This window comes from Dermacentor andersoni, chromosome 5, assembly GCF_023375885.2.
Source record: "Dermacentor andersoni chromosome 5, qqDerAnde1_hic_scaffold, whole genome shotgun sequence".
NCBI lineage: Eukaryota > Metazoa > Arthropoda > Arachnida > Ixodida > Ixodidae > Dermacentor > Dermacentor andersoni.
This window is the reverse complement of record NC_092818.1, coordinates 10,415,660-10,442,401: the sequence shown is the minus strand read 5'-3', so window position 1 is coordinate 10,442,401 and position 26,742 is coordinate 10,415,660.

The following is a 26,742-nucleotide window of genomic DNA, read 5'->3' as shown; positions in this document are numbered from 1 at the left end:
GCCAGCTAGTTGATGGTCACATGAAAATCCCTTACGGAAACCGTGCTGATAATTGAAAATAATGTTATGGTCTTCGAGGTAGTTAATGACTTGGCTGTGAACGATATGCTCAAGAAGTTTGCAAACGGTGTTGGTTAAAGAGATGGGTCGATATTTCAATAGAGAGGAACACTCACCTGATTTAAATATAGGTATTACTTTGGAATTAGTCGGTGTGATAATGACTGCGAAAACAAACAGGACAACACAGCGCAAATGCATTGAGCTCTTAAGATACTCTTAAGTATCTTATTGTTAAAGCTGAGGTCACCCGAACTACTAGTAATTTTAAGATTGTTTAGTAAAGCTAAGATAACTGTTTCATTAATCACAATTTCAGGCATGCAAATGTCATGGATTGTATTTAAGACAGGGGTTGAGCTAATGTCTTCTTTGGTGAATACTAATGAAAAGGTGTCATTAAAAACCTGAGCACATTCAGACTCTTTAATTATGATGCCGTTACTGTCGGTAAGCGAAATGCCAGGTTGAAAGTTAAGATTTATGAAAGCTAGAACTTACGAGGGTTGTTGGTTAGCAGAGATGATAGGTCGTGATTGAAAAACTGCCGTCAAGTGGATTTTAGGAGTGACTGGTAGTCCTTGTCGCATTTCTTATAATTGTCCCACGCGCTTAGAAGACCATTCTTAAGTGCCTTTCGGTAAAATCGCTTTTTCTTATTATTCTTACGTCGCATCTTCTGATTAAACCACGGTGCACTGCTGCTACATTGGATGGTCATAAGTGCAAACGAAGTCATCAACAAGTTTGTTAAAAGTATTCTTGAATAAATCCCAATTCTGCTCAGTATTGCGCAATAAGTATTGATTCATGAACTGGGTGGTGAAATAATCTAATTCGGAATTTATTTTTTTCATATTTAGCTCTGTTGTAACATCTGATTTGTTTAATAGTTTTCTTTTCGTTAAAGGAACCGGTAATGCGTCCTGTTATTACGTCATGATCCGAGATGCCGTCTAGATGAATAATGTCTGAACAAATATCAGGATTATTCGCTAATATTAAATATATAATGTTGGCGGTACACGACGTGCAATGCGTGGGATTGGTAATAAGTTGTGTTAGTCAAAAATCAAGACATGACTGGTGACACATGTTAGCTTCGGTTTCACTCTCTGTGACGGATTGTTAGAACCAGTTTATACTAGGGAAGTTGAAGTCTCCAAATATGAGTAAAGTGCAGTTAGGGAAACGCGTACATGTTTCACACAGAATTCGATAAAATTCAGACGAAAAACCATCATTCATATTATGAGGACGGCAAACAGCACCAAGAATTACATCAGTTGAATAATTCTTAAAATAAACCCAAACACATTGAAGAAAAGAACTAATCATCACAGGCACGGTTAGCAAATCACCCCTTATCCCCAAAAGCACACCACCTCCTTTACGGTACGGTCTGTCGCATCGAAAGATGTTAAAACGTGTCTGGCTGACATAAATTGAATTATCAGGAATAAGAACAGTCAGCCATTTTCGGTTAGCGCTACAAGTGATGCGGAGCATGAGTCGATTAGTGAAGAGATAGCAACATCCTTCCATACAACACTTCTGATGTTAGTGTAAAGGAAAGAAATGGTTTTGGAAGCACTACATGGCGGTCTTTAAGGAAAATGGAAAGCTGGGGTCTGATTTGAGGGAGTGACAGACGAACAGCATTCTTGCGTGGGATGCCGAGATACACATAATACGCGAGCAGCCTCAGTGTCCCGTCCATAAGTATCGTTATTAATGTGAAGCTTGTTGAATGCGAGACGAATGCGGTCACCTTCTTCTTTTACAGACTACTGCCAGAGATGACGGCGCTTTTGTTTCTTCACACTGGGTAGCGCCGAACGATGGGTTCTAACAAGCGCAGGAAAGTCTTCATACAGGGTAGCGCCGAGCGATAGTTTCTAACCCAGAAATGAGTCTTTGCACCACGAGCGGCTTAAGTCCCTCAATAAAACTTAAAGGTGTGGCATTCTTCCTCGCCTGGCCTCTCCTTCTCCTGGCCTTCTCGCAGCTCGCTCTTTCTCTTGTAGCTCGCCCTCGCAGTTGGGCCGTTCGCTCGGAAGCCACCCATAGAGTTACACGAGGTGAGACGTTAAAAATTGTTGTTGGGTGCTTGCGCATGAATTTTTACCGCAGTTAAGGCTTGATTATCGTGTGCTGTGCTAGTAGCGATTATGGGACACTATGAAACTGGCGCAAGCAGATGTTTTTTGTACGTTTGCAGCGCGTAAGTGCACGCTTGTTTTGAGGCTTCGGGTTGGCGGCTTGCTTCCAGTTGGAAGAAGGCTCTTGAGGCTAGTTTGGTGGACAAATTCCTTTTAGTGTCGAGTGCTAGCACAAAACGAAGAATTATTTGTCTCGCCAATAATATACACGTAATATACATGATGTTTATATACACGCTAGAGTATTGTTTGAGTATTATGTCGTCCAGTATCAATGCATTGTACTAGTAGGCAAGAACACTGTCGCGGCTTGCACAGATCAACCCGCTTCGCGAGTTATTTCTATTGCATTGATCAGATTGTTTATTAGGCTTTTTAAACACAGTTGCCCAGCGTGAAAGGGTTACTATGAACGTTTCGCCGGTACACGCCAAAGGCGGTGCGCTCGCGTGTGCAGCACTGTGTAACTGCCGATTCAGCAACATACATGCGTGTACCCAATCAACTGCCGTGCGTGCAGCTTTATAACTTAATCATCTTAGTACGGAGGAGCTAGAACTCGCGCTCACCCTAGGTGAACCTGCTTCGGCACCCGGCCTTGACGGCATCATTCTCCCCGTCATAATATCCCTCTTCGTTTCGTACCCCGCTCTCTTTTTGTTCGTTTTTAATTCTGCATTGGTGCTCGGACATTTTCCCACTGCGTGGAAAACGGGCCCCATCATGCTCATCCCGGAAAAGCAGAGACCCCCCGAGGACACCTATTCTTACCGTCCGAAAGTCATGAATTTGCTTTTTGGCAAAATTGTAGAACGATTACTTAATTCGCGACATTTCTTCTTACATTCGTCCAACCTTCTCCACAAAAACCAATTCGTCTTTACACACCGGAAGAGCGCCGTCGTTGCTTTGTATGAACTTCGGCGAAATTTATTTCATTAAAAAAAGTTATCATTCGGCCGTTCTCATTTCATTGGATTTTAAAGGTGCTTTCAATTGCGTCTGGCACCCACTAGGTCTTGAATTTTTCGCAAAGACACAGATGCCCGCGCAACTTGTTCTAGCGCCTCCCTTCCTTGCTTACTGGCCGGCAGGTGCCATATCGTTGTCACATTGGAGAGGTTTCGGCGCCACCTCAGTCCCCTGCTCTGGAACATTATCATCTCCGGTCTCTTAGACGTTCCGCTGCCTCCGGGCGTCCGAATGCAATCTTACGCAGACGATGCCATTATTGTGGCACCGGCCGACAACCGCGCCGCGATGGAGCGTGCTGCGGCTCTCGTTTTACAGCGAGTTTTCTTGGTCTTCTCGCGCGAAGTTATCTGTGCCGAAGTGTTTCTTTCTGGCCTTTCCCCACGGTAGCGCCCCCGTGCGGGAGCCCATCTGCAGGTGTGCATGGGTGATGGCAGGTTGAAACACTATCAAAATTTTAGAGGCGATTTTTTATTTGTGCGTGGGATTTAAAGAACATGCGGATCACGTCCGCGAAAAATGAGAAATACACACACACACACAGGCCCACACACACACACACACACACACACACACACACACACACACACACACACACACACACACACACACACACACACACACACACACACACACACACACACACACACACACACACACACACACACACACACACACACACACACACACACATATATATATACATGTATACATATATGTACATATATATGTATAAAAAGAGATTATTCAGGCTACCCGTCCAAGGTAAAGAACTTGAGCGATGCTGCAAGGTAAACAGAGGTATTTAATTTCAACAGTATCGACCGGTGGACCGATCTTCATAATGGGTTTACAAGAAAATAGCAGTTCGGCACTGATAGTGAAGACAGCAGACCGGGTGCCCGTTCGTTATCAGATACATCAAACTGAAAGAGAGAGTTGTGATAGTAATTGATTTTTCTCGGCGCTTCGGCAGATTTCCGGCTGCCTCATTGGCAACGATGCAGTGCAAACAAAAGGCGGAGTCCCATGTATGTGGGGCAAGGAGATCAGTGAAGAGAAAAAAAGAAAGAGAAACAGGAGGCAGGAGACATAAGTCGGAGACTGGAAGGGGCGCACAGAGTAGCGGTATCTACGTGCCCGTTGACACGAGGCAAGGAGGGAGAAAACCGTCGCTGCGCAGCACCAGTGCGCTTGCCGCCGTTGTAACGGGAGAGAGGGCAAATTGATTACGGTTGCGGGGTCCACAACAGAGAAAGGGCCCGGAACAGAAGACTGGCAACTGTGAAAAGTAATTCGCCACACACACACACACACACACGCACACAAACACACACACACACGCACATATATATATATATATATATATATATATATATATATATATATATATATATGTGTGTGTGTGTGTGTGTGTGTGTGTTGCGAATTGCTATTCGAATAAGTGAAACAGCATGGAAATGCTTCTGTCAGTTATATTTATATTTAACAGCAGACAAAAACCTATTCATAATTACACATTGTGAACCACCGGGGCCCGAAAAATTATTTGAATGTGCATTTATTTCTTGCAACTATATAAAATGTCCAGATACAGGGACAAAAGGCAATGAGTGCCTCACAGATGTCCCAGATCCCGCCCAATAGGAGCAGTACAATGCACATAAAAAATGGGCATTCGCTACAAGCAATTTTTATAACCAATCAAAATATTTTACTTCGTGTTTGAGCCTACAGCATAAATATATCGCTAGTTTAGGTAATATTATTGTCGAGGTGATACGTAACGAAGTACAATCAACATAATTTACCTGCAATATTCACAAGAAAAAGACTGCAGATGTGAGCGACATTGAAGAATCGCAACCCTATTTTGAACGAAGCTCTTTCTTTCGAACAGCTGATTATAGACGTTTCAGTTTCTTGTGATTATATCCAATACGCTGTAAAGTTGCCCGTATTTATATGACTATACCGTTTCACAACATTCCCGCATGTAATGTTTCGGAGCATTTCTTGTTGGGAGTTTTTAAAAAGCCAGTACTTCACTAATACACACGTTACTTCACCATAACATTTACCATGGTGTCGTACTTCGCTCCTTGACCCCCCCCCCTCCCCCCCCCCCCGCCCTACTCAATTTCCGCTAGATTTGATATCGGTTGTCTTCGCAGTTATCCCAGGGCGCTACGGGATAAATTCTTTGTTCGCAAAACACATTCATAAAGCTCAGGACCGCTTGCATGCACAAGTTACTCAAAATGTCATAATTAGTCCCGTGTCTTTCAAATTTATCTACATATATTGCGCATAACACGCCCCTTATTTTCGCCGAATATAAACAAAATGTCTTATTTGCTCACCGAAGACATCGCAGAAACCAAATCGGAACTTGTTATAACAGCTGAAAATACGGGAAGAAGTACAACGGCTCATTAATTATTTCCTACACTTCTAACCGGACCAGGAGCGCAAAAATTTTCTTGCACATTGCAGTTCGCTTGTCCCCACTGCCCTTTCCACAATATATAAACCTGTTGTAAACTGCAGCTATGTCGGGAAACTGGGTAGCACCGCTGACAGCGGCAGGACTACATGCTCTAACACTTGAATTAGAAACTTTTTACAGGGGCTGTGTTTGATCCAACCGCATTTATCATCGCAGAGAGAGTTTCCATGCAGTCTAAAAACAAAGAGAGTTCCGGGCACTCTCTTTGAGGGAGTATGTGCTTGTCCCATATTTCACTCTTTTCGAGAGTATATCGACCCTCTTTGAGAGAGAATTGGTCAACTTCTCCCGACAGAGTTTTGTTACTCCACCGCAAGGGAGTGCTAGTACTCTTCCGCAGAGTGCTAATACTCTCCCCACACGGGTAATAGTACTCCCCCAGACCGAGTGCTTCTCCTCCGAACCGAGTACTTCTATTCCTCCAAGCCGTTTTTCTACTCCCCCAGAGTGCTTGTACTCCTTCGAACTGAGTGCTAGTACTCTCCTCAATAGTGTGAAAGCAAGATGTAGATGCATGGTCACATTTGAAGGGATTTGCAATACTTACATGAGGGGAATATTTGAATCCTTATTAAGCATCTCCTGCACTTATGCTTGGTGAATGGGATGTAATGTGTAGTTGCCGAGTTACTGAAATGAAACATTTTCTCTCTTAAAGGACAAAATCTTGATTGATCAGTCGGAAGACAAACTCAATAATAATTTGACAAGCATGTAAAATCAGATTACAATGATGCCCATGACTTAGAACACATCTTGTAATAAAACATAAGTATATTCTCTAAAGTTTCATCAGTATTAGACTGTAGAAATATTCTTTAATTTCAATTAGCTCCTTTTCAAAAATAAAGTTTACAATGGAAAGTTAAACATAGAACAAACGTGTGTAAACTCACAAAGTATTGACACTATGATCGAAGAGAAATATGCGCCACATTACTGGCCAGCAAACGCATATCTAGCACAAAACGCGTGCACTTATGTGGCAGAGGTTATCAGTTGAGCTGCTAAGCATGGGGCTGGTAAAGTAGATAAATTGTGCAAGAAACTTTTTTTGTGTGCCATATTCTAAGACAGCAGCTCATTTGATAACGTCCTATACAGCGTATGGATGCTCCTGACCGAGAGTACAGTGCATTTAGAAATGTGTTATATATTCTCATGTGAGGCTGCAGGTCTAGCTAGCTTTGCTGATATTTCAAATAAAGCTATTCATGTATGGGCTGCACGCCATTGTTTCTAAGTGTGTCTTGTCGTGGTTCTGCAGCAATATCCTGCCCGGTCTCAAACCGGAACAGCGACATATTATATTATTCGGTTGGCCTCCTCAAGAATGTAGTTTCCTGGTGCTGCTGGGATTCATCCGTTACACTTCCTCACAAATAAATAAAATTAAATTTACAATGTTATCTAGTGTGTAGCAGGATAGGATAGGAATAAACTTTATTTGTCCAACGGTTATTTAATGTTAGGGCCCGGGGCTAGGCTGCCAGGGGTCCATCGCCCGAGGAAAATCTTTCGAGATCCTCGGCAACGGTCCTGGCCCGCTGGACGGCCCACTCCTGGTCTTCGGGTGCCTCGCTCAGGAGGGCGGCTTGCCATCTCTCACTGAGGCTCCCCGCTTCAGAGGGTCCTGATGTTGTCTTCTTCCTTCCTCCTTGTCCTTCTTCCTCATGGCGTTGGCATTCCCAAAGCACATGGGCCATATCGGCCCATTCGTGCTCGCACCACGGGCAGCCGGGCGACGGGTGCAGCGCGGGCCACAGGCGGTGCAGGTGGTAGGGGTTGGTGAAAGTGCCCGTCTGCAGCCGTCTCAAGGCTGTTTCACATGCTGCGACTGCAACGACGAAAATCGGTGCTGTCGCACGCGTCGCAGTGCGATTTTTAGAGGGCTCATTTCACATGATTGCGATTTTAACAATGTGACCGTTGCGACGCCCAGGGTTGCTTACTGCCAGGTTTCGTGGCACACGCTGCATAATTATTTTATTGTAGTGAATAAGACGTTTACACTATAATATTATTGACTTATCTTTATTGGAAGCAAATAATATGTACGTTTACTAATTTAAAAACGTTAGTTAAGATTTGTCGTGGAGTGCGCGACGGCGGTTTCTGTAGCATAGAGAAATGTCTGTAGTTCAGTGCGACATCGCGCACGTAAACAGCTGTTCGCAGGTGATTCAGCGATTCTTTATTCCATTGTTCAGTGCTGTGTGTTGTCTTATCTACCTTCTATGACCGTTTCGTTCTGCCTGCGCTACAACAATCTACAAGATGACCTATCGACAAATTCATATAGCTACCCTCACCGCATATGCAGTATTCGAAATTCGGCTGCCACGAAGTTGTCGGGTCAGCCCAACAAGATCCTCGCGCTACCCGTGCTCGGCGTCAGCTTCTGGAGAAATGATGCGTGTACATTGCCCGTCATTACGCATATGTGGTGCCTGCTCCTAGCCGTATTCTTACGCCAAATGCAACAAAAAGCACCAACCCGAACGTCCGCGTGTGCCCGTGAACGAAGCCTCAAACGATCTGTGTGATTACGACGTGGAACGAAAATTGTGTTGTGAAATTCAACCTTAGCGTTAGCCTGGTTCGTCCATCGCCGTGCTTGCGCTGCGAATATATATGTGGGAGCCCTCTCTAAATATTTCTAAAGGCGCAAAAGCCGACGCATCAAATGTTTCGAGCAGTTACCGTCCCTTTTGTAGAACCCTGTACGTTGTAACATAGCATTCTAAAAGACACGCTTCTCGTCCACTTTGTTGTCCCGTGTCTCGCACTGGTGGTATACTCGGAACTTCTAACAAGAAGACCATATCAATACGCGCTATTCATAATGCAGGATCGTAGGCCCACGGCAGGCGCACTTACCGTAGAATTTTTCAGCTTTGTGCTCAGCCTCGCACGCCGCTCACGGTTAGCCTGTTTCGTGGAAATAAATATTACTATTATATTATTAATGTTATTAGATATTATAGTTTCTTCACTGTTTTTATAGCAATCATCCAGATTTCTTAAGCTAGTCATGCATTTAACCTGTATTACATCAACATTGTTACGACATGCTTATGGGAGTCATTTCAAACTAGATTGCTCAGCAAGAGAAAGTACAAATGCAAGTCTCAATGTTTATTCCAATTTGGTATTCCTAAACAGATTATATTGGCAGAATTTTATGCCTGCTAGCATTTCCTGCAGTTCAATGTTCAGAGCTGGAAAAACTGATTCCTTTTCTTGCTGTCGAAAGGCTGCTTAAATGTCGATAGCAAGCTATAATTATTCAGTTCGAAAGTGTTAAGCAATAACTATATGTATAAGCTTATCCATGCGTTTTTGTTCCACGAACACAATTAAGCTTTCTCTCTCCCTCTCATTGACAGCCATGGAATGAAACCGTTCACTTTCATAAGTATCAGGATGCAAACATTCTGGAGTTTGTCCTGAGCATTTGTCTGCATCCTATACTCTGCATGTTTGTATCAAGTTCTGGTGTTACAATCGCAGTGATCTACACATTGTTATATTGCAAAAAAACAAATTTATTTAACTTTGTTTTGAAATCTGCTATGTGGCCATGCAGTAACGACTACATTAATAAGCAAAAAAAAAACTGCAGATTCAGTGTACGTGTTGAAATCTATGCGAAGTGAAGCTTTTGTCAAGTGGTCAATTAAATCTGTTAAAGCAACTGCAGTATATACAATTTGTCTTATTTTCAACAATCCAACATGTGATCGTTTGCAAGGTTTGCTTATGCACTGCATAGGTCACAACCTTAATGTCATGTAATCTTTATGCATTACACTGTTCACAAACCGTACCGAAACCCAAATGGCAGTTAATGTAGATGCACGCTGCGAGACATCAACACAGTGACGTTTGTTGAGCAAGAAATGGTGCGAGGTGTATGCAGATGAATGAATGACGTGCTTATGTACTTATTTATTTACGTAGCTCGCAGGCTGCAAGGTTGGAGTATTATGCAAGAGGGAATAAAAAAGTTGTTACAAAAGGAAGAAGGGCACAACATTAAGAAAAAAAACCAGCAAAAAAAGCAGTACCAATACATTACACCAGCTAGCCCAACGTGTTTTACCTCTTTCTATATTATTGGTTATGTCTATGTTTCTTAATGAGGTTATGCACATGTTTGGCTTGGGTTTATCACATTGTTTATTTGGAATGCCACACATCGCACTTTGCAAGATCACCATCATGGAAAGTGCAATGAGTGGTTCATTGTGTTAATCCAGCGGGTCCATCAAAGTCTTTCTGAATTATGTTACGCACTTGTGTTTTGTAATGCGTAAATCATAATGTTTATGACTCAGTTATGCACTGTAGTTACCAAGTGACACACCGGGGCTGCACATTTCATTTAATTAAATACAGGGACACATTTTTGAACCTATTGGGAAGTCGGAGAGAGACTGCTGCACGCGCGCTTTGCTGCTAGAGAGAAACGACGTCACTATCGGTCTAGCCAATGGCCCACCACACCTTTGCTGCGAGATAATAATGACATCATGATCTTGTCTTAACCCCATCCCCCTCTGTGTCCCTTCCCTGCAATAATACGCAGATAAATGTATGTTTGAAATGCATAAGCATTGCTATGTCTACCCAAGAAGAAATGTCTCCGTCCATCATGCAAGACGAATGCAATGGCTCACACCCCCTTAAACAATGGCTCATACCCCTACACTAAGGTTTTTGGGATCGGACCATGAGTGTTTCGCCTAGGCATATACAGCTTCACGGTAAAAAGAATGAACACCTTTCTGCTAGAGACCAAGACAATCATGAGGTGTATTAACAAATGAAAGTTTAGTGAACATGCCAAGTAAATGCTGGTTGACAAGCAATACATCGAATTTACACAAAAAGCAGAAGCAAGATCTGATGCGTGTCCATACAGATCCCAACAGGAAACGCATCCATCTCTGAAAGTGTAACAGCGGCCATGCTGACACAAGATTCTCCCAGTGTATTTGCATCTACAGCATCCATAATTTCTCTAGACAGCCGATCTCCACAGAATGCTAGCTTCTTCTTCTACAATGCACTCTCCACATCTGAGCGTGCATTGCAGAGGAAGAAGCTAGCATTCTGTGCAGATCGGCTGCCTAGAGAAATTACAGAAGCTGTAGATCTAAAAATGCTGGGTTAATCTTGTGAGCACGGCCTCCGTTAGAAATGGATGCATTTCCTGTCAGGAAACGCACATGAATTCTTGCTTCTTCTTTTTGTGTATGTTCAGTCTATTGCTTGTCAGCGAACATTTACTCAATGTGTACATTAAACTTTTGGTTGTTAAATCATCTCGGTTTTCCTGTTTGTCCTATGTGTTCTCTGGCGCCATTTGCAGCCAGGCTATTTGTTTTTTTTATAGACTGCAACAAGTCACTTTAATGGCCCTCGTGATACCTTATAAAATCTTTTGTTTGGCCAATGTAGCAAGAATGTACAGTGTGAAGCAGTAAGAACAGGGTACGCTAACTTCTAATTAAAAGGTTTATTGTGAAAATGAAGTGATCTATAAAGGTTACCACAAGGTAGTACAGCAATAAAACCTGATAAAGACTAGTGCTTGATGAAACGAAACATAAAAGCAGGAAAGGGAGAATATATATATATATATATATATATATATATATATATATATATATATATATATATATATATATATATATACAAGTCCAGGAAAAAAAAACAATGCGATCACCAAGTGTGCATGTGGCTACCTTCCAGGAAACTCATTTTTTTCCCAATGGCATGGAACTCGAAGAATGTGCTTGCATCAGCAAGCTGTCAGTCTGTCTATTGGAATAACAACAGTATTTCTCGAAAGGTGCTGGCATGCAGGATTGGCAATTGTAATGATTTTTTCCTGCACTTGGAATTTTTCTCTATTTTCTTTCTGTAGCATTTTTATTTATGTTTGGCTGCATCAAGCACCAATTTTTATCTATCCTTCAAAGATGTCTTTCTTTTTCTGGGGAAAACTCAGGGAAGGCAGGAGACGGAAATTCAAGAGGATGAGCAACATGAGAACAAGGTGAAAGTAGGAGCCAACGTTTCCACAAGTGGACCTTGAAGAATACAAGTCCACTTGTCGAAACGTTGGCTCCTGCTTTCACCTTGTTCTCGTTTTGCTCATCGTCCTATTTTTTCTGGTAATTTATATAACTCGCCACATTTTTATAAATGAACCTCAGTTGAAAGTTAGTCCTCATCCATATCTAGTGTCATCCTGTTGATACTGCTTCATGCTATGCACTCTTGCAACATTTGTGTGTGTGTGTGTGTGTGTGTGCACACGCGTGAATTTGGATGTGAGATCGGGCCCTTGGGCAGAGGTATCATTCTTCTCCTGTGCAGCCTTATGAATTCATTAACTATAGTGCAACAGAAATACGGTGGATAAGAACGAAGTGAACACACAGAGCACTTCGTTCTTGTGTGTTGTCTATCTGTTGCACTTTAGTTAATAAGGAATACACACAAGCTCATCTAGTTTTCAGTTATGTCGGGCTTATAAGCCCGCTTCTGTGATGGGCAGGCCCAGACAGTTTCTGGTGAATCCATGCAGGGTGTAATCTGCACTACAAGTGCTGCTTTGATTGCTTTCAGTTCAGCTTTTCTAGGTGTAGGATGACCTGGAATGGTACTCACTTATATGGGGTTTAGTTTTATGTAGTGTCATACTACTGTTACACTGCTATTGCCATGCCATATGTGCCTTATGTTTGCTTGCATCTTCATGATTAGCAACCTCCTCTGTGTGTTTGGCAGTTGCATATAGTCTCCTGGCCTAGTTGTTTGCCCCCACATTCCACAGTATGGGCCTGTTGTGTTTCAAGTTCAGGTACTCCTGAGGTTGTGTTTCTGAAGGGAGGGGTAGTCGTCTGCATCTCATATGCTAGCTGGCATAGTATCTTGGGACGAGGTTCTGAGCTCTTGAGACAAAGAATTTGTGCTGCAGGCTGCAACTCTACTCTGTCTAGGTGCTTGTTCGTTAGCTCTTTCTCATAGAGGTCTTCAAGCATGGTAAAGTTGGAAAGACCTGTTATTACTACCCGATGCCTGTATTCGATGAGATGTCTTTTTTGTGTGCTGCTGGTAATTCATACCGTACCATACCTTGGACACAAGCACAGCATCTGCGATTTTCTATAGTATCCACTCGTCCACCCCCATTATTTCGAGATTATTCTTTTCACCAGGTGTGGAAGTTGCGTCCAGGCATTGCATAATTGTTTCACCCACATGCTGGCTCTGCCGTCATGGGCTTACACTAGCTGAGGATTTGTGGATGTTGACTTGCGGGCATATTTGTCCAGCTATGTGGATCACAATGTGCAATCTGTGGTAGTTCTTGATTCTAGTCTTTCTTTTTTTCCCACGTCGATATGAGCTGACTTATCAGAAAGCAAGAGGCCAGACTGGCCAAGAAAGTCTGCAGTGTTGTCGAGGGCTCGTTGCATCATTCTTGATTTCTGTATAAGATAGCTTTCCCATAGACCATAGGCTGTAGTGTTTCTTGTAGTATGCCCGTGTTGTTGGTGTGTGTGGGCCAAGTGTACCTCCAACTCTCACCTGGAACTTTCTGTCTTTCAGAAAGTTCCTGTTTAAGTGCTCTACCAGAAATGTTTTTGCTCATAGTTCCTCTTATTAGAGTACCATGAGGTACTGCTATTAAAAGCCTCTTCACTCTCTTCCTTCTTTCATAAGCGGTATTACACAATGTCCTGCAATAAAGTTTCTGCTGCTTATGGCCCACTCATATCTGCCAGAAGGGACAACTCTTGAAAAAGGTTTTCTTTGTGCTATGTGTGCGCCGTAGTATGAGCATTCCTGCCTTGACATTTATACATCTGTAGAACCAGCTTCCTGACCGAGTACTTGCTATACCTGATCATGCTTATTTGTGCAGTGCTGTTGAACAATATATATTGATGCAATGAATATTTACACACTCGAATTATCATGAAAGATGGTTGTTTTACAATTCTGCCCTTTGCTTGCTGTTGGTGTTAGATTTTGCATAAGCATGCCCCCCTATGCAATAGTATTTTGAAGTGTAAGGGTTCAATGAAAGGTGATGAACTAAATCTAAGTGCAAGAGCTTTTTTTTTCACCTATGACTCCCATGGCTGGCAAATCAACCCCTTGCCTTGTGTTAGCAGCAGAATGCTATAGCCACAGTGGCAGGTGAACAAATTGAAGAACAATATTTCTGTCTATCATTTTTTTTCTTGCCTGTATGTAAGCAAAGTTTGGAATAAGTTTGTCATTGCAAAAAAGCCCAGTTTGTGGTCTTTTATTGAATAAACCACATATTGTGTATAGTTGAAATGCAGAAATTTGTTCTAAAATCCTCGGGTGATATATGTTCTTGCAAGTATCATGGTATTTCATTACTTATAAAGATATATGGGCTTACACACTAATACATGTGGCCACAAACTTATTAGAAACTTACTAGAAACATGTAAGGAATGAATGTTTCTGCACACTTGATCAGCTGTGAATGTGCAAGAACTGCTTGTACTGGCTGACTTCACTGCACAGTTTTGATTTACTTTTCTTCAGCGTTTCGTTTTATACTGATTTATCCCCACAAGAACCGGCCGTTTGCCTGCTTTTCGCATCGTTGCACGAGTTCTACATAATTGTGCAGGAGGGTACGTTGTCACTGTGCCACTATAGCAAGCAATATACTTAATCTACTAACTGTACAGTTAATTACCTTGCAGAGCAAGTGTTCATACAGATGCAGTAAGGATACAAAGTCCGTAACATAGTCGATGTTTATTGGTTTCTGTGCAAGAAAAAAAAATTATCCAGAGAAGAGGTGTACTTAACGTGCATGTAATGTTTTATTCAAGCCACGGATTTAATGCTATCGTAGCAAATTCATTACGATAGCCTACACATTCGCTCTGTCAAATTTAATAAGAGGCAAGATAAGCTTTCAAGATGCATCGGGAAATTCATGCTTGAAAACCGACAAAAGAATGCAACTGAATGGTACCGCGCTCAGCGCAACGTTGAAACTTCGGGTACTTTGCTGTCTTGTCATTTGCCCTTGCCGAGGTTGAAATAATTCAAGCTGCTCCGTAAGCACGATTTTTGCATGCAAGCAAATTGTGACGACCTCGTCGTCTGCTGGGGATCGAACACCTCCTAGCACTGACAGCTCGCAAAGGCGTACGAAGCAAACGTGAAAATGCACTTCACTTGCTGTGTAGCGTGTCAAAAAACGCATAGAAATCGGAGAATGCAATCTGCGGTACAAGTTTTTTATTCTCCCTTCGCGTACGTACCGAATTCGGCGATCCACGTCTCCGCGCATTGCACTTGTCTTGCGGGACGCCATTTTCCAATACAAACCGGCGAAATAACTCCGTTGACAGCTCTCCGCGCAATTTCGACGGAAAATCGCAGCGATCGGTGCGACGGTGCGACTGTGCGACCAACCGGTTGGTCGCAGCCGAAAATCGGGGGGTCGGCACTGCGACTGCGATTTTCATCGCAAACGACGGAAATCGCACTTCCGGTGCGACGAAAATCGCATCATGTGAAACAGGCTTCAGGTCGACCGCCTGGGACCTGTCTAGGCGCCCGTGGGGTTGTGGATATTTTCTTCGTTCTTTCTTATAGTGGCCAAGCACCTCTCTGTATGTTGCCGGAAATTCCTTGACATCGCAGTCGGCGTCCACGTGATCCCCAACTCCATCTGCCGCGATTTGTGTTGTGTTGGCAACTACAGCGGCCGCGCCAGACGGGGTTAGGGTGGCTAGAAGGGGAGGTGTGAATACCGGCGGCGCTTTCCTTTGGGCGCGCGTGCCCCCCTTGCGCACCGATGCCACCAGGGGGAACGTGGCGCTGCTGCTCGTGGCGTGGTATTACCGTATTACGGCGTGGTACTTCCGCGCTGGCCTGCGCCCTCCGCTGTCAGTTGGTCTCGTCGCCTGTTGTGGAGTGTTCCTCCCGACATTCCGTCATTCGAGGGCGAGATGCTGTGGACCACCAAAGTTATGTTGAGCACCGCAGCGACGCACGGCTAGTTTATTACATTGCAGGTTACGTGGCGAGAAGGCGTGTTTTGCCCACACATTGTGAAGACTGCGAAGCACCATAAAGGCAATATCCCCAGAGTACAGGGGCTGTACCCAGAGCCACTGTACCCAGAGAGCTTCCACCAGAGGCATCCAAAGAGTGGGACCTTGAGGGCCTTTTATATCCCTCAGAACCGTTCTATAAGCTGGACAATGCCCTTGAAAACAAGCTCACTTGTTTATTCAGTGTGACACCCGCCGTGGTTGCTCAGTGGCTATGGTGTTGGGCTGCTGAGCACGAGGTCGTGGGATCGAATCCCGGCCACGGCGGCCGCATTTCGATGGGGGCGAAATGTGAAAACACCCGTGTACTTAGATCTAGGTGCACGTTAAAGAACCCCAGGTGGTCAAAATTTCCGGAGCCCTCCATTACGGCGTGCCTCATAATCAGAAAGTGGTTTTGGCACGTAGAACCCCATAATTTTTAATTCAGTGTAACACGCTAGCATGCCAAAGCTGTGGCCGAGATTTTGCAGTCAATTGGTTAAATGTCAAAGATTGGTTGCTTTAGACCATTCTGCTACCCTGACAGCCTCAGTTATACGTTTTTATTGCCTCACAAGGATTCACTTTTTGCTTAAAGGTGTCAATCAGCAGAGCAGTGAGAAGAAACGGAAAACACTGAAACCTTGTGTGTTGTAAATTTTTTTCCTCACTTGTAAATAAATGATTTCATGACCAGATCTGTTGCTTCACTGTCTGCAATCATAGTAAATTGCTTATATGAGCGTCAAAATGACATGCTTCAGGTCTGCAAGAGCCGACAAAAAGTGGTTTGTAAATACGTCCAGACTTTATCAGGTAATGTCTGCAGTTTACAGGTCCTACGGTACGCATAGGGTGATTGACTGCTGATCTCGAGGACGACGGTCGCATTTTCAGAGAGGCGATATGCAAGGCGCCCGTGTGCCGTATGATGTCAGTGCACGTTAAAGAACCCGAAGTGGTCGAAATTATTTCGAAGCCCCCCACTAGCCCCTAACACCCAAAGCCAGCTCACGAAATGCGCACAGACAAAACGCGTTTGAATCTCGATACAGTGCGAACTGGGCCCGTAAAATTTCACAGGAATAATGATGTGGGCTGACATAACATTGTTTTCATGCTAAAGATTCATTCTTTGACGCTCGCAGAAAGCGCGCGATACCCGAAACGGGCTCACTTTCACTTCGGTGGTAGAGATGCAGCCGACGCGAGGCTGGCGAGGCGCTCATTTCAGCTGCGTGCTTACCCGGATGGATGGATGGATGTTATGAGCGTCCCCTTTGGAACGGGGTGGTGGGTTGCGGCACCAAGCTCTTGCTACTATGCTGCCTAATATCCTACCTAGGTTAACCAACGAAAAAAAAAACACTATGAACTACCGCGTCCAAACTTTCTGATCCCCTATTGCGAATTGTGCTTTTGTACGTCTCCGTCTTTTGTCGTTTCCCTACTAAGGCGGCGCTGTTGACCCCGCCTTGGTCAACAGCGCCGCCCCGCGGCATCGGTGCGCTGTGGGGTCACGTTTGCGCCGCCGGTATTCACACCTCCCCTTCTAGCCACCCTAACGGGGTGGCCGCCGCCGCCGCCGTCACTCCTCCGCTGGGGTCCCGCACAACAACGGCAGCGGCTGCCCTCTCGGGGACCGCGTCGCGGTGGGTAAGCTGCCTCGCGACGAGGTGGGCGTGCTCGTTGTGGTTGGGTGAAGCGTCGGTGCGTCTTCGGCCGTTAGCATTGTTGTTGTCATTATTGTCGCGGCTGTTGTTGTTGTTATTTCCAAGCTCCCCGACGTGCGCGGGAAACCACTTGAGGGACTTGTTTGTAAGCGTGCCGGATCCAAAGTCCCCGGCTCGGGCGTTGAGCATGCGCGCCACATCCGCGGACACCCAACCTTTGGTGTAGTTCCGAATCGCTGATTTGGAGTCGCTGATAATCAGGTTATCCTCCGCACCTCCGTGGAGTACAGCGAGGGCTATGGCCATCTCTTCCGCTGCTTCGGCCGACGGCAGCCTCGCTGTGACTCGGATCGTTCCCTTTGTATCCACGACTGCCATGGAGAAGGCGGGCGCCGCCGCCGTCGGCCGGCCGTGTCGATGTTGCCGCTGTTGCTGCTCCCGTTTTTGTCGTAATAGTAGTAGTGATGGTGGTGCTGGTGACTGCGGTCAGCTCGCACATTCCCTTGTAGCGGCGGTGGTGGTCGACGTCCCTCGTCGCCATCAGAGCCACTGACTGGCCGCGGGTACCTGGCTACATCGACGAAGAGGACGCCTTCTCGTCTTCCATGCTTCTCGAGGATTGCTACCGCCCTGCGTATGCGTCTTAGCACGTCATGCACAGGGTGCATATTCTTCGGTATGTTTTCCGTCTGTATGGCGTCCCTGACTTCCGGCAGCAGTGATTCCTTCAGTCTACGCGCCTCGTGATATCGAATCCCGAGCAAGTCTAGGATTCGTCTTCCCGTTACGGTGCTCGACAGCCTCTCCAGCTGCGCGATTCTCTGCGCCTCGGCGATCTCTTCGAGCGTGTGGTGTACGCCCAACTCGAGAAGCCAGGGCGGTCTTGAAGGCCCTGCGGATGGCTACGTTCAGCTTGTCGGTTTCGCTCCTGTTCCAGTCGGCGTACGCGGCGACGTACGCTACGTGGCTCAGCGCGTACGCCTGTATCAGCCTCGTAACGTTGTGTTCTTTCATTCCTTTCCTGCTGTTCGCGACTCGCCGCACGAGGTGTGTGGCGGCGGCCACTTTCTTCTGCAGTCGGGCAACCAGCTCGCGGTTGGCGCCGTTCTCTTCCAGCCACAGGCCGAGCACTCGCAACTTGGACGCCGTCGGTATTCGGGTCCCCTCTCTCGTCGCGACGCGGACTCCCAAACGACGGGCGTCTAGCACGCCCTGCGGAAGGGGTCCTTTCTTGAGCGGCCTGTGGAGCAGGATATCCGACTTGTCGGGTGAGCAGACGAGTCCCGTGTCTTCGAGGTGTCGCTCCACTTCCCGGACGGCCCGCTGCAGTCGGTCTTGCATTTCGCCGACGCTCGTGTTCTCCGTGGTCCACACCGTCACGTCATCTGCGTATATCGTATGATTTATGCCCTCTATCGCGTCAAGAAGCTCCGGCAGGCCGATCATGACGAGGTTGAAAAGCATGGGGGAGAGTACGGAGCCCTGGGACGTTCCCGCGCACCATCCATTCGGACCGTTCGTGGCGGGGCCCCGTCAATCTTGACTGTCGCCTCGCGTCCATTCAGGAAACTGCTGACATATCGGTGGAACCTTACCCCGAGATTGAGTCGGCTGATCTTGTCCAGTATGGCCACGTGCTTCACAGTGTCGAAGGCGCTCTTGAGGTCTAGCCCGAGTAGGGCGTGCACGTGCGTGCTCGGAGCGTTCACGACCTGTTCCTTGATCTGCAGCATGACATCCTGCGTGGAAAGTCCCTTCCGGAAACCGATGATGTGGGTGCCGAAGGCGCCCTGCTTCTCGAGCAGCGTCGTCACCCTGTTAAGGCAGGCAAGCTCCATCACTTTCCCGACGCAGGACGTGAGGGAGATCGGCCTCATGTTTCGGACCTCCAGAGGTTTGCCCGGCTTTGGTATCAGTATAACGTCCGCGGTCTTCCACTCTAGCGGAATTCTGCCCTCCTTCCAGCACGCGTTGATGTACTCGCATAGCTTCTCGATGGCGTCGTCGTTCAGGTTCGTCAGGATTTTGTTGGTGATCCTGTCAGGACCGGGCGCCGAGTTGGTCTTCAGTAGCTGGAGGACCGTTCTAATTTCCTGCACGGAAAAGTCCGCGTCCAGCTCCTGGTTGGGAGACCCGCGGTACTCTGGGTGACTCTACCCTTCCGGGCGTGCGAGGTGCGTCTGCACGATCTCTTCCGCGAAGGCCTGAGGGTCGTCCTTGTACTTGTGTCGCAGCTTGGCCATCTCTGTACGGGTCGCCGTTCTGGTGCTTGCCGGGTCAAGCAGGTGCCTGAGGATCTTCCACGTGCGTCCAGCGCTCATGTTCCCGTTCATCGTGTCGCACAGCTCCTGCCATTCTTGCTCGCACAGGCGGGCGCAATGCGTATCGATCTCCCGGTTGATTTCGGCGATCTTCTTGCGTATCTTCCTGTTGAGTTTTTGCCTACTCGCTCTTCGTTGCATGGATTTCTTGGCCGCAACGAGATGTGCCAGCCGGCTGTCCACTCTGGACGGTTGGGGAGCGCCGTCGTCCATGGCTCCGCGGGATCTGTCTGCGTCTGCTTTGGTTGGTTCTTGTCGCCAGCCCGTCCATTCAATCTCATCGGTGGCTTTCTCTACGTCCGCGAGTAGTAGTACTCTGCACCATTCGCTGATATCTTCGATCGGGCCCTCCTTCTTGTCTTGTTCTCTATTTTTCCGGAATCTGTCCCAGTCTACCATTCTGGCCTTCCGGCAGACGTCCTCTTCGCTTTCATCCTCTCCCACGGTCACGCACAGGATCCTGTGGTCACTCCCCAGGTCCTCGAAGGAGTTCGACCAAGTGACCACGCCCGCGCCTGACCAGACGGAGAGGTCGGGGGATGTGTCGCGGCACACTCCCTGTCCGATCCTGGTGTGCGAAGCCGGTTCGTTGAGTACAGTCAGGCCGAGCTCGTCCATCAGTCCGGCTAGCCTCTTCCCTTTCGGCGAGTCGGCTCCGTATTCCCATTGCGTGTGCGGCGCGTTGAAGTCTCCACATATCAGCAAGGGACTGGAGGCGGCCTTGGCCATTGCTTCGCGAAACAGGGCGTCGAAAGTGTGAGTGCGTTATCTTTGCGACGGGGAGCTATATACGTTGAGCACAAAAAGGCCGGTTTTCCTACTTCAAATTCTTGGCACGACTTCAATCAGTACGTGGTCTATGTCCGACTCTTCGTGGAGCACGAGTTCGTGTTCGATGAAGGCCGTCCCGCGCTTAACCAGGGTGCACACCCTGACGTCCCTCCCCATGCACTTGTAGGGGGGACCACACGTCACATAGCCCGGGAGCTAGGCCCGGTCGAAAGGTTCTTGCAAGGCAATCACGACAGGAAGTTTGTTATTGGCAAGCGTTTTCATGTATTGCACCATCGTTGCTTTCTTGTTTTTGAAGCCCCTGCAATTCTACTGCCAGACTATGCATCTGTTGTCGGACTTGCGGGAAACAGCCATGATTGTTATGCAGAGGTGTTGGGGGGACACAACTGTCCGTGCGTCCCTCCTGCCCCGGTGTGGGTGGTGTTGGCGTTGTTGTCGCTGGCGAGGATGGCCGGTGCGTTTACCGCTTGTGACGATGGTACCCCGGCCCTTCCAGGCAGGTGGTGGTGATGTTGCTGTTGCTTCAGCTGTATCGTCCCGCGTTCCAGATCTTCGATGCGCTTATTCATGGCCCTGAGTTGGGTGTTAACCGCTGCGTACTGCGCGTTCCGTCCGGCGTCGGATTCGTTCAGCCTTGTCAGAACTATGTCAAACATTCGCTCCGTCTTGTACGTCAGTTTGTTCACCATCTCTTCAATTGCGTCTATCTTTCTGGCTCCTGACCTGGGCCTCTTCAGTGCATGTGTATGGTCCAAAGCGTCTTCCGTAGGTGGCGCATCGCTTGTGCCCTTGCGCTTGGAGCCCGCCGTCGCCTGCGCTTCTTCTTCACCGCAACACATGTCCATCTGCCCTACTTCGCCTCCTGCCGCATCGCCTCGCTTGGCGGCCTCGCGGGAGGTGAAGGAGGATTCTCTCATGCCCTTCAAGACTTAGTTGAGCGTCTGTTGTAGCTCGTCGATTTTCCTCGCTGATTGTTCGTTCTGCTTTCTGGCCCTGCCCAGCTCTTCTCGAAGTTCCTTATTCTCTCGCTCCATTTTCTCCATCCTCGCCGCCAGGAGGGAGTCGGGGGCTTCCCTCGTGCTGCCAGAAAGGGGTGTGCTCTCTACAGAGTTTCCATTTCTTCCCGCGACTATGTCGGACCAGGTGACCTTGCGTGGCCCTGTCTGTATCTCGCCATGTGTGGCCCGCACGCTGTCTGGCAAGGGGCGGTTTCGGTTGCGGCTTCCACTCCGACTCCGGCTTCGACTTCTGTTCCTAGGTCTGTTACGACTTCGGCTACGTCTTCTTATCGGCGAGAGGGATCCGGATTTCGAGCGACTTTGGCCTTTTCCCTGCGCCATACTGTACCCCGATGGTGATGGGGTCCGCTGAGGGGTCGTCTTTCCTTCTTCCAATGAGTGTTCCCTTTCTTTGCTTCTCGCCCGCCACCTTCTCTCCTTCACTATGTGTGGCAACTTATATTTTGCCTTGCACATTCGGTCGGCCGTGGGGTGCGCCTCACCGCAGATCCGGCACTTGGGCGTGCAGTCGTGTTCGATGCTCGGGTTCTTCGATCCGCAGGCCGGGCATAGTTCGATCTCCGGTGTTGGGCATACGTCGGGACGGTGGCCGAGCCTGCCGCACTCTTTTCAAAAGTCAATCTGTTTCCGATATAATGATACTCTTATCATGACGCTATTGAAGTAAGCCCACGTGGGGACTCTGTTTCCCTCATATAGCAATATTACGGTGGTCGTACTGTCGAGCCGCTTGGTGTATGTTAAAGAGGGGTTTCTCGAGTTCACCAGAGCATGCAGGAGCTGGTCTTGCGTATACTTCAGGGGAATGTTGCGGATAATCCCTTTTGCCATTTGCTCGGGCGCCGAAACGTACGCGTTGGTCTCGTGCCTCTTTCCGTTGATCGTCAAAACCTTGATCTTAGCGATTTTCGTCGCAGTTGTCTCGTCCGGTGTGCTTATCACCAGGATGTCTTGAATGGGATTGGGACAGATCGTGATCATCTCGTCGTCGCCCACTACCGCTTCTTTGCGTATCGCCTCGTCGAGACTCGTTCCGCACGTGTTCCCTATATTCAGCCCGTCTTTCGGTCGAAGAATTATCTTGATATCATCCCTGGCTAGTCTGGGCATCCTACTTGCTCGGAGAACTTTGCTCACTATGCTTCGGCCGCCTCGGGGCATAGGGCTTCGCGAGCGGGTGTCGTCCTTTCCCGCCATCTGGGCAGCGTTCGGGCGGTGCCTCCTTCTGTGTGCAACTTCGATCCAACCGTCCGCAACGCCTTGAGCGTCTTCTCCCACGGAAACGCGTTTTGCGTCTTTGGGTCCGTTGTCCGGTGTCTCTCCAGTTCCTGCCTCGTCTATCTCCATCTCCGTAGTATATCGTTCAATCCCCGCGTCCAACGAAGGATGCGCCAGGCCCAGCCGTCGTTAGGCCTGGCCGCGCTCACACGGGACTCGTGCGATTTTCGTGCCGTAAAAACTCGCACAGTTCACGCTCACCCAAAAAGTTGGTATCCCTGGGTTCGCGATGACTTGATCTTTCAGATGATATGCCGTTTTCGGGTGTAGGTCTCAAAAAAAAAAAAAAAAAAAACTGCGGAAACACTCGTAAATCGATGGAGTCGAGAAGCTTCCGCTCCCACTGGCGACTTCTTCTTCTCAGTGTGTAGCAAATCAGTATAAAACTGCAAGGAGCATTGGCAATAAAATCTTGCGCATCAAACTTCCTGTCATATATGGTAGCTTTTCATTCCCATAAGGGTAAGAATGCTATACTTCTGACGAGCAGCTTTTATAATTACATGATCAATTATTGTGACTCATTGAATATTGCCGCGACGCCAGTGAGCCGTGACAATATGCAATCTAAAGCATAGCACGGCTTCAGATGTGAATTCGAAATCAGATGTGATGGATATGATGCATCAAAGGCGACATAAGCATAAATATAGGCAGGGAAGTGCACGAAAAGGACAAACAAGGAAGCAAAACATAAATTGACACTGGCACCATCCTGTTTCACATATCCTTTCCATTCACGTGGACTTTGCATGCGATAATGCATATAGTTGCACAATGAACCAACTACCTGAAACTAAAGGTTTTTTCCTACTGCTTAGATATATGAGAATTTTCATGTTGGAGTTACATACTGTATTTTAATTTTGCTGACATTTAGTCAAATGGGACACCCAATATACCCAGATTCTAGTTCTTGTCCAAATTGCATGACAATGTATTTTGATTCTTTGGCGTGCGCTCCTCTGCACTACGTGAAGTCACGCTGGGCAGGCTCTTTAACATCCTTGTGTCCTTGCAGCTGCCTTCTTGCGTTATATAAAGCGGGTGCCTGAAAAAGATCGTGTGCAAAAGTCAACACAAGGACATGGTGTAGAACAAGATCAAGACAGTCAAGGTCATGGCACTAAAAGAAAGTCTTAGCTCTTAGTCTTCCTACTGAAATGCATGCGAAACATCTAAATGAGTGCAACGGTCAACTGCTAAACCAACTTCCATTTTTAGATTTAAACAAAAAGAAATAACCGACAGTTCATACTCGTTCGGCACCAATGTAAAATATTCCTGCTTATAAATAGAATATTGGTCATTGTCTGATGTCATAGGTCTGTCGTTTGTCTGGTGTGTCGCAAACACCACTTGTGACGCATCCTAAGACCGTGCCCAATGTGCCCCCCGCACCATCTCTGGTTGTGCCACTGCTCAATCCATAATTTGAGGGTCATATCTGCAAACATGATGCTCAGTAGGGATGAAAATATGATGCTCCAGTTCAATGGATATGACTGGATGTGCCTATAAGAAAGGGCGACAAGGCTTGTTATGGCGAGCGTACTCACATTTCAACAATAACAAGAAAGTTCACTGCCCCTGCATCAAAGCGTACTAAAAGGCATGAACTTATTTTAATTTATGAGGTGCGCAATGGAGTTTACTTTTGACAGACTCGACTGCTGCTGCAGTTTGAAATCTAGCATTTTACATACTTGAAGGCATGTAAAAGTTTCAGTTAGACTGCAGTTATTAGTTTATTAGACCAACTCTTTGTCTTGTGTACGACAGACGACTGGTGACATGGAATTAAAGCAACGTTTTATTTTTACACTTTATTTCTCTACTTAAAATAATAAAGCGATAAACACAGTTTGATTTACCATGCAGTAGCAAGATGCACACTTAACGCTTGTAACCGCCAGATGGAGGCTGATTTAGCTGTTCATATGACATAACTCTGAAACGCCAACTCATATTAGCAAATGCACAGGCAATTCCAAAACATTAAGCGTATGCAAAGCGCCCCTGCAATGGTAATTCCACACAACAGCCGTTATATTCGATGCCGATGCATAACTCGCTGCTTCACAATTCACCGAGTTCCTTGACATAAGCACCCTTTCAGATCGCACCGGCCTCGAAAACCGCAACAGGAGACATAAAATCAGACATGTAATCACACCATTTCAATACATGAGGAAAAACAGTTCAGTCTCTTTTTAGGTCTAAACACCATGAGAGCGATTTAGTACGCGACGACGACGAGCCACGGCTTCGAGCGACAAAACGGGCCGTAGCTTGAACAGATCGCTCGGTTCTGCAAATCTAGAAATCGTCGCTCGTCTCCCGGGAGGGCTGTGGGCGACTAGCCAATAGCGCGAAGCCGGAACTGGATATATGTAGATCGCTCAAATAGAACCGATTGTCACGCGGAACAAGCAAACGATTGAATTTTTATACGTGCAAGGATAAGAACCTACTCCAAGACCTTGGGAAATATTTTATGCTACTTTTTACAGTGAAATACATCAACTTAAATTACTAAAGCAGGCGTCACGCTAGTATCGAAAAGTATTTGCAGCCCTCATACCGGCAGCACCGGGAAGGCGTCGCTCAAAATCGTCGCTCGCACAGAGTACGACTTGTAGGCGACGAGCGAACGCGACAGCCATCTTCATCGCATCGCTTGTAGCTGTCGCGCGCAAGATCGCTTATATGGGGTTTATGCTTTATTCAGCATAAAACATAAATTCCTCATGCGTTTTCAGTAAGCTCAAGATAACGCGGAACTTTGCCGCAGAATTCAGCATGCAGCTGAATTCCTGCGGCAAAGTTTCTAACTAGCACTGGGGCTGCACGTAACTTCAGTGGTCGCAGATTACCCATGGGCGAGACACCGTTATACGCGCGGCTTATTTATAACGAAAGCATGCCGCCAGAAAAATGACGCCTACTGATATGTGACTGCTTATTTCAACAGCGTTCCGTGCACAGTAGACTGCCAAATTGAATAAATTCAAACACACAAAACGTACGCTAAGCACGCTCCGCATAGGTTCGGAATCATGGGCTGGTGAGCAAACCATTTTAAGCGTCCTCTCGCCTCACGTCTTATTGAACATACCATGGTTCCGGTATCGTTTGCGATTTTCAAAGCTCTTAAGGATAGTGGCAAGTGATAGAATCACATGCAGTTATCGCGACGACTGACTTTTTCGATTGACATCGAGACACGGCGCGCTTGTCTAGTCCGTAGTCAATTGCGTCGGCTAAGCGCCGCGACGACTTCCTGGCGATAGGATGCCATATACGCAGAATGTTCACCTAAGTCAGAATTCACTTACCGTGGAGGATTTGGAGTTATATCCAACGAATGACGAACGACTGTCGTGTTTTCGCGCCGACGCGTGATGGCTGACACACGATCTCCCTTTGGATGGCCTCCATAGAATAAATAACCAACCTTAGAGAAGGGAAACTGTACCTTCCGCAGTGGTACGAAAATAAGCAGCGGCAGCGCATGGAACTTAGCGGGGTGGACGCTAGATGGTGTTGCTCAACCAGGAAGCGGAAGTGGTTGTTCTTTTAGATCAAAATCCAATATGGCCGCTTTCCGCCGGTCGCGTGCGCTGGTACGCGTGGTCTTCGCCGTGCTGCCTATGCGGCATGCCTCATTGCCTAGGCTGCCGCGTAGCTGGTGCGTTATAATTGCCAGGAGACCAAAGAGCCTCTACTGACGCCCATACAAACAACGCACAAGTGAGTGAACAGGACGTGCAAGTTTATTGGCAGAAGAAAAGCAGTGCACCTTCTCGTACAAGAGCAGAAACAAAATTTGCAT